The sequence below is a fragment of the Ochotona princeps genome, chromosome 25 (genome assembly GCF_030435755.1).
Source record: "Ochotona princeps isolate mOchPri1 chromosome 25, mOchPri1.hap1, whole genome shotgun sequence".
Lineage (NCBI taxonomy): Eukaryota > Metazoa > Chordata > Mammalia > Lagomorpha > Ochotonidae > Ochotona > Ochotona princeps.
In genome coordinates, this window is record NC_080856.1 from 17,924,483 (window position 1) to 17,935,349 (window position 10,867).

Below are 10,867 nucleotides of genomic sequence, written 5' to 3' on the forward strand. Positions count from 1 at the left end.
AGAACTATTTTTCTGTGTAAAAAAAAAAGACAACAAAAACCTCTTAGTATTATGCTAAATGTGCACTACATGGTCAAAGCCAATGTTGAATATTGAGCAAAGTTCCATTTATCAAGATGTCGTGTAATAGGACAGGTGCCATTGAAATAGTTCATGAGCTATTATCTCCTGAAAGTCCTACAGTCAATGACTGAAATAAATTTGTGTTGAGCATTTTCCTTTCTGTGAAATGTCTCAACATTGGTTTGGTTGGGAGGAACAAACATAATTAGTTAATATACACATTAACTCACATATCTTTCTTCCAGTGTGTACACTTAAAATATAAACAATAAATAAACTATTTTTATTTGCCAAAAAGATAGAAAAGAAAAAAACACATACTACCTTTGTTAGGTCCTAGTTAAAACTATATCACTGTGCTTTTTTTCCTGTTTCCCAATAATAGTTAGTTGCAGAATTCACCAGGATAAAATGTTCTCCTACATATGACAAAGAAATAGGGATAAAAAAGTTATTTAGATTCTTGAAGAAATTCATTTCACATGATCAAGTGCATCTAATTTAAAAGTTAAATTCCAATCAGTCATGAGCTTTGCATTTAAATAGAGAAAATCTTTTCATTGAATCCATGGAAACTATTTTATTTTATTATGAAAATCGAGTCTGGAATTTAACAAATGAAATGCTAGCTTTCAATCTGCTCTTTGGTGATATTCACTTAATATTCTTATCCTTTCCATTTCAATATTCTATTACACTGTAACATTTTTAGCTTGAAATATATGCCAGCTGACAAGATGAGAAGTAAATATTTCTGACAATTTTTTCAGTTGATAATAATGCTGGGATTACCCTTTTTCTGCATGGAGTAAATACAGTTTGGCTTCAGATGTTCTCTCTATTCTCCTCAGTTAGATTCCCAGCTATTCACCTGTGATCAAATAGTTCATGCCACTCTCTGCTCTAATAAAAATGATGAAAATTTGAAGGAACTATGACCATCTGTTTACCAAGAAAAATATGAGAAATTGGATGTCTCTACATCAGGGCCTGTTCTCTGCTCTAAAATTTACTTTTCCTCTCCCTATTTGAAAAGAAATCTCTGGAAAGTCAAGAGTTTAAGTCAAATTAAACATATCTCTGGATAAATTTGCAAGGAGAGATACTTGGCAATATTTGTCATTGCATGCAATATATTTGAATTCATGGAGATCAGGCATTGTTCAATTTGGGTTTTACATGATTTATTTAAACTCTGAACAGTTATATCCCTGGTGGAAATCCCATCTCAGCCAACTTCCCTACATGTCTGCAGAAACCTGAGCGGAATCATCACAGCTTCAAGTATCAATGACTTCTAAGCATGAGCTACTCTTTCTGCCTTTCATCACATTGTTCCCATATTCCACCTCTAATTTTAAAAAGTGTGACCTCGAAGGAACTCTGAGCAACTGTTCATCAAGGAAAAGATGTGACATATGATCCTTGTGTAAATCAAAAAAGCTCAGTAGAACCCTAATATTGGTTCCATGCACACATGGATCACACAGTTGTTTTAAATACGTTCATACAATCATGTTCACATTACTATTTTTCTGCTTTAATTGTATTTTCATTTTCTTGCTCCTACACTATGATCAACACTCTAATGTGCTCCAATTACCTTTGCAAGGTACAAGCAAGTATACAGGGCTTAACACTGAGGTCATATTTCCATTGGCAACATGCAGTGCCACATTCTGTAATGCTAACCCTCTAAGTTAAAACTGTCTGATGACATGGTCTGCTTCTACTCATTAGCTACTTTAAAGACTTACCCACTCTTTTATCTTCACATTACAAAGAAAGCAGTGATTTACTTGCTGTGCAACAATATGTTAATGTGTCACTCGGGAATATCTTCAGAAAAATCATCTCTGAAACTGTGCATTCAATTTTGAAAAGTCCATGGCTGAACAAATTTTGGAACACTGAAACTCTTACCTTAGACACAGTCAGGTTTAGTGGGGAGCACATTACCAACATTATCTTTCCCTCACTGCAGTCATAATTTCCTACCACTAAAGAACAAAAAGTGTTTTGTGTATCATCTTTTTTAATTTTTTAAAGTATTTTTCAAATTTGGTCTGATAGGTATAGTCACAAGTCCAATACTCTGCTACTTAAGTGTATCATGGCAGAAAATCTAGTATCCTATTGTTGATGTATATTTAACTGATATAAAGCAACATTCAAGCAAAAGATATAAAGGTAAGCATGATATACATATATATAATTTTTAGGTCATTTTTAATACATATATTTCTTATAGAAGAACTGTGTAATGGAGAATAACATACCAGGAAGTGAAGATAGGTTGTAGTATGCATCTCTACACCCAAATGAAAGTGGGATTCCCAATGTATCATCTTTTTAAACACTGCACTAAGACTTAATCACATTTGTTCTCCTCATTAGAGTCCTCCACAATCTCAATTGAGACAGGATAATAAACAGAGCATATAAGGGTGAATCCTACAGTCTTCAGACATTTTCCATGCTGCTCTGAAATAATTTAGAACCATACCTTTTCAGAGATGATGAGTAAATAGTAATGCCACTTTCACTTAGAGGAAGGTTCGTCTGCTCTCGAGTTGTAGTCGCAGGCTGAGTTGCAGCATGCAAATACTGCATTCAACTTCTGCGCATGAACTTATCCATCATGCTAGCATTTGATTGACAGGGAACAACATTGTCTCACAAATGGTTTTAACTCTAAGAGAACAATTTGTTTTTCTTCCTTTGAGTCATATTGGTGATATCCTTTCCAAATGTTGTTGTCTGACTTTTCACATAATCTCAATTTCTTAAATATGTGAGAATCAATTTTAGTGATACATTTTATGATGGTTTCATTTTGCCAATGCTCACCTTCTTTATATCATTTGTAATCTATATCTAGAAATAGAGAATTCCTTTTCATGTAGTTCTCTTATTCTGGAACATTTTCACAGTGCACTCCCTACAGCCCGTTGGAGAGTGAACAAGCCCTGAAATGTGAGTCAGCAGACCTCAATTCCAGCCCCAGATCACAATCTGAAGGTCATAAAACTTTATCAACCTATTAAAATGCATTGTATGCCATGTTACTAACATTGAAGTAATAAAATATTTTATATATACATATCCTGAGGAAACTAATTGAGATGAGACTTCAGAGCAATTGAAAATGCATAATTTTTTTTTCTGGAAACAGAATAAACTATAAGTCCATGAATGTTAAATAGTACTGAATTAAAAGTTTCATGCATTTAGGGTTCCCCTTTAAGTGTCTTTACCAAAAATTATGACTACTTCTTCCATTATATTTCCAACTTTATTTAAAATTCTTCTTTTTCATTAATCTCTCTCTCTTTCATGCTCTCTGTCTCTCCTTTAGCACTATAGTTTTTAAATGTCAAACTGTGACAAGAAATGTGCCTAAATCCCAGCTCATTCTCCTGTATTAGTTATAATACTTAGGCAAGGAGATTTCACCATAATTCATAATTTTGATCAAACGTTGTAACAAATCAGATCAGCACGCTCTATACCTTTATAAACCTCAATTTACAGCCATCATCTGCAGACATCTCTACTAAGATATCTCAAATAATCATCATAACATGACAAACTGGACTACTTAGAACTTAAATCAGCTTCTAAATTGTGCCTCTGACTGCACCCCCCTCCCACCCTGCCTAAGTGCTAGATGAGGCAGTTTAAGAATCTCAGGCTCCTGGGTTCTGTGGCTCAGAAATAAATCTTCAGGGACTACTTTAGTTTATGAGAGGAACCAATGGGAGAAAATTCATTTTTTTCCCTCAATTTGGCTCATCTCCAGACCTAACAATTGTGACAGCAGCTAAATTTGCCAGGAATGGATGAGACTCCCCTCTAGAGCTTCACGCACTAGGGCATTAATTGCTGTCATAACCCCACCCCCACCCCCACCCCTGTCACACCTCCAAGGCCAGGACTTCATGTTACCCTTCTCTCTGTGGAAGGTGTTCTTATCTATTTATCACCTAACAGCTCCACTGAAATCTGGGGTCATTCTTAAACTTCATAGAAGCCAGATTTGGGGGAATTTAGAGAGTTCTCATACACTGCAAACTTGACTTTGTTCTTCATGCTCCTATTTCAGTTGTATGGACTTATGTTCTTACTTGGTCAACTAAACTCATTCTCTTCTTTGGTGCCAGGATGACCTTATCTCTTCTTATATAGATAGAGTTATGCTTCAAAACCAAAAAGTATTTGTTCAAAAAAGTATCTGAGTATTATAGGTGTTGATAGGCTCTCGAGTGTAATTCCCAAAACTAACAACATCAAGTTATATAAAGTTTAGTTAAAACTCTGGACTTCATACAATGTTTATATTAAAATAATCTTAAAATTTACAGAAGAAAAAAGGGGAAAAATGGAAAAGTCATCCAAAACCCATAACCTATGGGCTAATGGGCTAACTCCCTGAGGCTATTGAAATTACTGAGCATTTGGGCTTTTCTTTACTGTGAAAGAATATTGGGTCCAATGTCATTGGAACAACAGTCAGGAGCCCTGAGCGGTCTGCAGAAACAGAAGAACAATAAACTTCCTTTGGGACTAGGGAGAGGAGCTTTCTCTGGTCCTTACTTAGTTCCAACTTTGGATCCCCACCCTCACCTGCAATGATCATCAGGGCTGTCCCGGAGGCCCCCCCCAAAAAACAAAACAAAACAACAAAAAATTAGAATAGATAGACAGAGAACAACAAGGAAAACTTAGAACAGACAGGAAATCATCAGCTTGGACTCACATATACCTTACTAGGTAGGACATGAAAATAAGTTACTCCTCACTGGGGTATTGAAGACTTCTCTGCACATCCCTCCTAAAATTGTTCTGCACCTCAATTGTTAACATATGCCTTGTTAAAGTTATAAGCAGGTTTGGACTATCCTAAAATTCCCCAAGTTCAGTAAAAATTATGCTTCAATACAATAAACTGCTAAATACAAAAATGAAAATAGACACGAGACAGCTGAATAATATCCTATAGCCATTTTAAGGTGGATAGAAGCCGGTTGTACATAAACTAAAACTGAACTGTCAATGTAGTAGTCACAAGATGTGGTCAAAAACTTGCATTTTCTAACATATCAGTCACTCAGTACCATGTCAATTAACTCCATAATGTTGTAAACTGTTGTTGATGTTATGTTGTGGCTTTTCATTGGAGGGGATGATATTCTGCCAGCTCTACTTTTAGACTAGAGATGGTCTCCCAAGGAAACCGTTGAATTGATCTGGACCATAAGAGGCTGGACTCTATACATGGTACATGCTTGCAATGAAAGAAGCATGACTGGATTTGAACTGTAATACTTCAATAAGGAGGAGTAATCCACCATGGGGAGGAGGGCATGGGAAGGGGTTGGGGGAACTTCCGAGCCTATGAAATGATGTCATAAAATGAAATGCAATTTTAAAAAAAAGAAAAAAAGGAAAGAATATTACTTTGTTTTCAACGACAAAGGAAAGATTTGCTGGATACTTTATACTGGCCCAACAAATGTTTTTAGAATCTGAAATAAGTCATTCCATTTTCTTCTGGCCTGTAGAGTTTCCACTGAGAGGTCAGCTGTGAGTTTGATTGCCATCCCTCTATATGTCAATTGCTACATGTCAAATGTGTATTTAGGGATTTTTCCCTTATGTTTGACTGAAGAGAGCTTTATCATCATGTGTAATTTTGATGATCACTTTGGTCAACCATGATGGAAGTTCTATGTTGTATGTTGTCTGTATGTTGATTCCCAATTCTTTCTCCATATTAGCAATGTCTTCATTTATTATTTTATTGAATACATATTTAAACCCAGTTTCTCTTTCTGTGTTTCCTGGAACTCCCATAACTCTTATATTTGAGTTTTTAGCAGTGTCTCTTAATCCTTGAATACATTTTAAGCTTGACCAAGCTCCACTTCTAGCTTTTTGATTGTTTCCCCATTGTGACAAGAAATATCTTCCAATTCTGAGATCCTTTCTTCTGCCTCGTTCATTTTATTGTTGAGGCTTTCCACTGATTTTTTTAAAGGATTTATTTTATTTTATTGCAAAATCAGATATACAGAGAGGAGGAGAGGCAGAGAGGAAGATCTTGCATCCAATGATTTACTCCCCAAGTAACCGCAACAGCTGGTGCTGTGCCGATCCGAAGCCAGGAGCCAGGAACTTCCTCCAGGTCTCCCAGGCGGATGCAGGGTCCCAAGGCTTTGGGTCATCCTCAACTACTTTCCCAGGGCACAAGCAGGGAGCTGGATGGGAAGTGGAGCTGCTGGGATCAGAACCCGCGCCTATGCAGGATCCTGGTGCTTTCAAGGTAAGGACTTTGGCCACTAGACCACCGTGCCAGGCCCTCCACTGAATTTTTAATTTGTTCCATTGTGTCCTTCATTTCTAATAATTCAGCTTGATTTTGTTTCAATGTTGCTATTTTCTATGTGACTAATTCCTTAAATTCTTGCATGTGTTTCTCATTGTTGATAAAAAGCTTTATCACAAGTTCCTCGATGTATTCCTCAGTTAACTCTGAGGTTGGAAAAGACTTTTGCTCCTTTACAGGGGAGTCTTTAATAATGTTCATTGTGCTTCTATCTATTATTTTGCTCTTGGCCATTGTACTTTTGGTTAGCAGATTCCTCTCCTTATGTCTTGTTTCTACTTAAAGATTTTCTCTTCATAGAGAAAATGAATAACACCCACCAAAACCAAAGAACATTCTAGTGTAATGACAGCAGAAGACTAAATCAAACAATTAAAAACCCATTGCTAAAATGACAGGACCAAATTACCATTTACCCATATTAACCCTTAAGTTAAATGGCTTAAACTCATCAAGCAAATGTCATAGATCAGCTAACTGTATCAAAAAACAACACCAATCTATCTGTTGCTTATAGGAAACAAATCTCACCAATAAAGATCAGCGGAAATGATATCTCATGGTTTTTAATATTTTGGTTCTTATTTTAATTTCTTCAAAACAGTTTTTTTCTCATAATAAATTCTTCACTGCCTCATGAGTCATACAGTAGCACCATTTTTTTCAAGAAGGTTCTTGGTTTTCTTTTTTTATTAGTCATTCAGTAATAAGTTATTTAACTTCATGGCGTTATAGATTTCTTTGTTTTCTTCCTGTTGCTGATTTAGTTGTATGGCTTTTCATTTAAGAGGATGTATAGTAACTGTGTTATGGAGACTATCATATTCAGATGTGAGGATACAATACAGTATGCATCTCTACTTCTAGGATACACTTAAATAACACAATGATGGACTTATCACTGTTTATAAAGAACTATACTATTATAATAATATAGGGAAATCAGTGGCTGGGGAGGGGATTTGGAGAAAGAATAAGGATAATCCCAGAGCCTATGTAACTATATCATAAAATAATTTTTTAAAAATTTATTCATTTTATTATAAAGTCAGATATACAGAGAGGAGGAGAGACAGAGAGGAAGATCTTCCGTCCGATGATTCACTCCCCAAGTGAGCCGCAACGGGCCGGTGTGCACCGATCCGAAGCCGGGAACCTGGAACCTCTTCCTGGTCTCCCACGCGGGTGCAGGGTCCCAAGGCATTGGGCCATCCTCGACTGCTTTCCCAGGCCACAAGCAGGGAGCTGGATGGGAAGTGGAGCTGCTGGGATTAGAACCGGCGTCCATATGGGATCCTGGGGCGTTCAAGGCGAGGACTTAGGCCGCTAGACCACGCCGCCAGGCCCATAAAATAATTTTTAAAATAAAAAAACTAAAACAGATCACATGCAAAAATTTATGAGGAAATTCATTATGATTTCAAAAGAATCAAATGTTATCATTTTATGATTTATTCTTATGCCTTGAGTACTTTTAAGTGAATTTATCTGTTAATCATTTGTACATAAACCAAATACTCAAATTTTTAGCACTATCATCTACCTGAACCTTCTTTTGCTCAGATGCCCATCATTGACTCAATAACTCATCACTTTTCTCGTTTGCTTATCTTCCCACTAATGCATTCTCTTATTCATATGCCAGCTCATCTATTTTGCTAACCTTTTATGCTCATTCAATGTATCAGACATCTGCCTATCCACTAATTCATTCCAACATGTTGCCATGGATTCTGATACTAGAGCATTGGATAACTTCTACAAAGGCTTTGTGATATTGCAGATATTGAAACAGAAAATAGATCCTTCTCATTCTTCCCTCCAGCTTCTAAACTCCTATAAAATGTAAAGAATTGGTTAGATATTTTCTTCAAAGCATATTGGAGTAGTTTCATGGTTATGAGGGCACAATGTCCAGTAGTTTATGTCATTGCTGTTTTTCTCTGTGTACAGACTGCAAAAACACATTCCCAAATACCAAGATTGCAATCTAAAAGAAGTTGAAATTCTTGAGATAGAAAGCAGATAACGGTTACCGAAAGCTGGAGGACCAAGGGAAGATTGGGTAATGGGGAGATTCCTCCTGAAAGCTACACTCCTTTTTTTTTTTTTTTTTTTAACTGTTGTCTTCTTCCTTGATTTTCAGAATTTTATTTTTAAAATCTCAGCCTGTGCTTCTTTTAGGTACCCCATAACTCCCTATAGTTACCACAGCAGCTGTAAGACAGTTTGGCATTTATTTTCCTCCCTAAATAATCCTTATATACTCATTGACTTCATTCTCACTTCTTTCTCATTCCTCTGCCTTGCAAACCTTGCTTTCTTGATTTTTGACTCATTAGCCTCTGCCTCCTCAGTTAGGAGAGAGGGGAGTTAGGGAGCGTGCAAGGGAAGTCCCAGAGCCTATGCAACTGTATCATAAAACAATAAAGAAAAAAAATTTAAAAAAATAATGAAAATCTGTAAGATAGAATTGATGGGGTCACTGACCCAAGACGCAGTGACCAACTTAGTACAGTGTCCTTGCATAATTGAGTATTGCTTGGGTCACACTCAGCTACGTGGAGGAGACATGACAGAAACCAAACTGTCCTTATTCTTCGAATATGGTCTTCATTAATGTTGCACATCATGAGGGTGCCTTGGGTTTATTCCCAGGCACTCCCTCAGAAAGAGAAAGATAGTGCAAAATTGTAATTTAGAATCTCCTTCTAGCATAAACAATAGAAACATATCTTTTCATCTTTGTTGAATACATAGCAGATCTACATCCGAGGTAGGTATTTCACTTACAAATTAACTTGGAAAACATCTGTGATGCTCCATCATTACTGGATGCTGAGCTTTCTGGAAAAGTATTACATTTTCCTGTGCTCAAAGCATTAATGCAGAAAGTGAATGAAAAAACATAGCAGAGATCATTATCACATTGTTTGTTCCTCTGCTGCTTTGTGCCAGCTCCTGGGAGAACATGCAAGATCAGGCACGACTCACTGTGCTTCTTCCACCCTGTAACGTCTCTCTAGCAGCTCTTGTGTCATAAATGAGCAACCAAGTCACGTTCCAAAGAAAGCATGCTCTTCAGAGCCAAACAGCCAGGCTCTGCCTTTGAGTCCACATTTCTTCTGCTTCCTGGGGCCTGGAGCAAGCTCCTTATTTTTCCTGAGCTTCTTATTTCTTCAGTCGAAAAGCTTGTTATTGATACCAAATGCCCTGAAGACTCAAGATTCCTTCACTGAACCGGGATCTGATTATCATTTACTGGTGATAAATGCTTGATGTTTACTTCATGCTTTTTTTCTGACATGACTTTATTCTTTGATTTGTGCCCCTTCTCCAGCATAATCTGGATTCTCTTTGTTTCTGATTGACTTCTGTTCTTCATTATAAAAATAGAACCAATTTGTGAAAATCAATTTTCAAATTCCCTAGGAAACGTATTCATAAATCACCAAGGACTGATTTTGATCATGAGAAACACTGCTGATAGAAAGTGATTCGGAGCTCAGAAAACTACTAAAACACAAACCCAGGGAAGTTTGGTAGCAGGGAAGCTGGCCCTGTAGAGCTGACAAACCCTCCTTTGGTTTCTCACACTTTGGAATGTCCCATCCAGCTCTCTGCCTGTGGTCTGGGAAAGCAGTCAAGGATGGCCCAGAGCCTTGGGCCCCTGCACCTGTGTGGGAGACCTGAAAGAAGCTCCTGGCTTCAGATTGGCGCAGTATTGGCCGTTACAGTCACTTGGGGAGTGAATCATTGGAAGGAAGATCTTCTTCTCTGTCTCTCCTCCTCTTTGTATATCTGACTTTGTAATTTAAAAAAGTAAAATAAATCTTAAAAAAATAAAGTAAAAGAATTTCACGTATACCTTCTAAAGAAGTCCATGATTACATCCTGAAGGATACCCTGCAAGTTATTGCCAAAACATGTTTTAACTTTAGGTTTACTTTCAGATTTATGGTCATGTTATTTATTGTGTATGATGTGAGACACAGAGCCATTTGTTCTAAAGACTTTTCATTCCTCATTAAATTACTTTGGAAATTTTTTAAAGAATGTATTACCCAAATATTTATAAGTTTGCCTATTTACTGGCATTTTAGAACTATTACACTTATTTGATTAAGACTTAAAAATGACTGGCACAAATCTCACAACCTTGTAAACTTTTTCCCAAGACAGATTTGCTACACAAGATATCTAAGGACAGAAAATAATGACCTAAAAGGTCTGGAGGGTATAAAACCCAATGCAGTCATCCTTCAGTTCTCTGAGGGGGTTAGTTCCAACACCTCAGAGATACTGAAATGTGAGGATGCCCAAGAAACTAGATAAAATCGTATAATATTTGCACATAACCTACACGTAGCCACATGTATACTTAAAATTATCTCTACATTGCTAATGATATTTGAT

General features: G+C 36.7%; 1 long non-coding RNA gene across 2 annotated transcripts; it reads right to left on the reverse strand.

Moving 5' to 3' along the window:
- Positions 1–387: 387 nt before the first annotated feature.
- On the reverse strand, positions 388–2,991 carry LOC131483371 (uncharacterized). Of its 2 annotated transcripts, none has more exons than XR_009247623.1 (4): positions 2,914–2,991; positions 1,987–2,063; positions 856–1,005; positions 388–482 (listed from the first exon to the last, which is right to left on the reverse strand). It is a non-coding gene; the product is annotated as an uncharacterized LOC131483371 (long non-coding RNA). The 2 variants fall into 2 exon arrangements; XR_009247622.1 differs by lacking the exon at positions 2,914–2,991 and adding an exon at positions 2,570–2,807.
- Positions 2,992–10,867: the final 7,876 nt, after the last annotated feature.